The sequence below is a fragment of the Microtus ochrogaster genome, chromosome 7 (genome assembly GCF_000317375.1).
Source record: "Microtus ochrogaster isolate Prairie Vole_2 chromosome 7, MicOch1.0, whole genome shotgun sequence".
Taxonomy (NCBI): domain Eukaryota; kingdom Metazoa; phylum Chordata; class Mammalia; order Rodentia; family Cricetidae; genus Microtus; species Microtus ochrogaster.
Window position 1 is genome coordinate 62,762,298 of NC_022014.1, and position 2,731 is coordinate 62,765,028.

A 2,731-nucleotide genomic window follows, 5' to 3' on the forward strand; every position below is an offset into this window, starting at 1 on the left:
AACTCACAGAGATCCGCCTGCCTCTGCCTCCCAAGTGCTGGGATTAAAGGCGTGCGCCACCACCGCCCGGCTTCTTTTTTCTTTTTTAAAAGACAGAGTCTTTGGCTCAGAAACTAAGAGCACTGGTTGCTCTTCCTGGGTGCTGGGTTGGAGTTCCAGTACCCACATGGTGGCTTATCACCTTCTGTAGCCCCGGTGCCAGGAGATCTAATGCCATCTGGCCTCCTTGGGCATCAGGTCCACACATGGTGCACAGACCCACAAGGACAAACTATCTACACATAAAGCACTTCACCAGCTGTGTGCACTGCCTTGGCTAGTCTAGGTGGTGTTAGGGAGTCCAATGCTTCCTGCTGGCCAGGCACACACTGTAATATTGATGCCTGCCATCTTTGTTTTTGCTATATTGCTCTGAACTACTGGCTCCAGACGAGCTGAGCTTCTTTCTGTCTCAGCCTCCCAAGTAGCTGAGATGTCAGGCACCCAACACTGTGGCTCAGGAAAATAATTTATTAAAGGATGTTACACCCACATGGAAACAGTCTGAAGAACAGAGACTGATGTCTAGTGAGTCAGAAGCTTTAACAAAGGGTGAGAGGAGTTGATCAGGAAAAAGTACACCTCAAAGGCCTTTTTACTTCCTTCTGCAGGGACTAGGGATTTCCCCCTACTGATAAGGTCTCAGGTATTCCAGGCTCCTCTCTGACTGCTGAGTCAGGATGACCTTGAGTTTAGTGTATTTAGTTGAGGGCTGTAAATGTAAGCCATGGGTGCACTGGTGCCTCTGAAGATTGGAAGAGGGTACAGGATCTCCTGGAACTGGGGTTACCAGCATGGGTGATGTCAGGTGAACATGGGTCCTCTGGAAGAGCCGCGTGTATTAATGCTAGCCATCTCCCGAGGTGAAGGTGTGCCCTTGAGTTTGTGATCACCTCCTCAGTCCTGGGATTCAGGCAGTGCAGGACAAAGGGTCCAGGGCTTCCTGCATGCCAGGCAAACCCTCTACCACCTACGCCACATCAGAAGCCCTCCATGGATTCTTTGTACAAGTGTTTTGCTTGCACGAATGTGTACCATACCCATGCCCGTTGTTCACAGAGGCTGGAAGAGGACACTGGGTCCTCTGGAAGAGCGCAGTGCTGAGCTGGCACCCCACCTCTGGACTCCTTTACTTCTGAAACAAGTGCAGAGAATCTGAGTTGCCTGCTACGTTCAGAAAGGATTATGCGGGCATCCCTTCTCAGAAATCCTTGTCCACGTCTTCACAGGATAAGCAGCTACCTAGAATGGAGGTACCCCAATCCTCCTGGTCTTTGAAAACAGGACAGGAACCTGCAAGTGGAATTCGCTGTCACCCATTCTCCAGCACAAGGGAATGCACAGATGAAACCTCTCCTGCTGAAGCCTGGAGCTTGAGTGGTGGTGGTGTTGTGGTCATATACCATTTATTCTGAGCGCCTATTTGGCCAACTTCAATAGGCAATAACTCATTTACTAAAACATGTAAACGACCTCAGCACCAAAGCAGCCAAGTGGAAAACTGCCTTCACCACACACTCCAGAAGATGCTGCCTTCGGTTTTGGCAGAGGCGGCTGGGAAAAGCCCTCACTCTGCCTTGGAAACACATCTGGGCTCCTGGCTGCAGCTGTGATCCAGGAGAAGACAGCAACACCCGGTACCAACTTTTCTCCTTATATAGAAAGACCATCCATCCAGGAATCACCACCCTCCAGCCTCACAGGGAGGAGCCAGGGGCAGACAGGAGAGAGGAAGTTTCAGTTTCCTGTCACTCAAAGCTCTGCTCACAGTGGCATCTTTTCATCAGTGCTACACAAGTGAAGGCTGCTGTGCTTACAGGAAAGCTGAGGACATTGGCTCAAAGTCACGGTCTCTCACGGAATTCACTGACTAACTGGGTTAACTGGACAGTGAACTCTGGGGATCCTTTGGTTTCTGCTCCCCTAGTGCTAGGGTCCAGATGTGGATGCTGGGGAATCCACTCAGGGTCTCATGCTTGTGTGACAAGCATTTGACCCACCAAGCCATCTCCCCAGCCCCACACTCCGGCCTCTAACAGGACAGTAGCTCCTAACTGGATGGCTGCAGTACCCACTCAGCACATGCTCTTGGCTGCACACACATGGATCCTTAGAGATAATGTTCTAGGGGCAAAAGCAGACCCAACACTAGAAAACGGACAAATGAACTGTAAGTTAAGTACTCTTCCTTTTGTTGGTGGCTCTAGAGATTGAATCTACAGCTTTGTGCATGCTAAGTTCTACTATGAACTGTGTCACGGTCCAGAGGACCCTCAAGAAATCAGACTATAGGGAGGAAGAGATGACCCCCGTTGGTACACCCACTGATCTTGCCTCTTCTACACAACCCCACACAGCCCCTACTACTATTGTTTCTCTCAAACTGGGGGTCTCATCTAGGCCAGGTTGGCCTTCAACCCCTGGTCCTCCTGCCTTTCCCTCCCAAGTGCTGGGATTACAGGGCATGCCACCACACCGGGCTTCACCCACTCTGGGTATCTGCTCCCAAGTTTTCTGATTGGCGCATGCCTTTAGTTCCAGCACTCAGAAGGCAGAGACAAGTGGATCTCTGTGAGTTCGAGGCCAGTCTGGTCTATAGAGTGAGTTCTAGGACAGGATCTAAAGATACAGAGGAACCCTGCCTTGAAAAACCCAAACCAAAAAACAAACCAATCCAAAAATCACCAAGGAG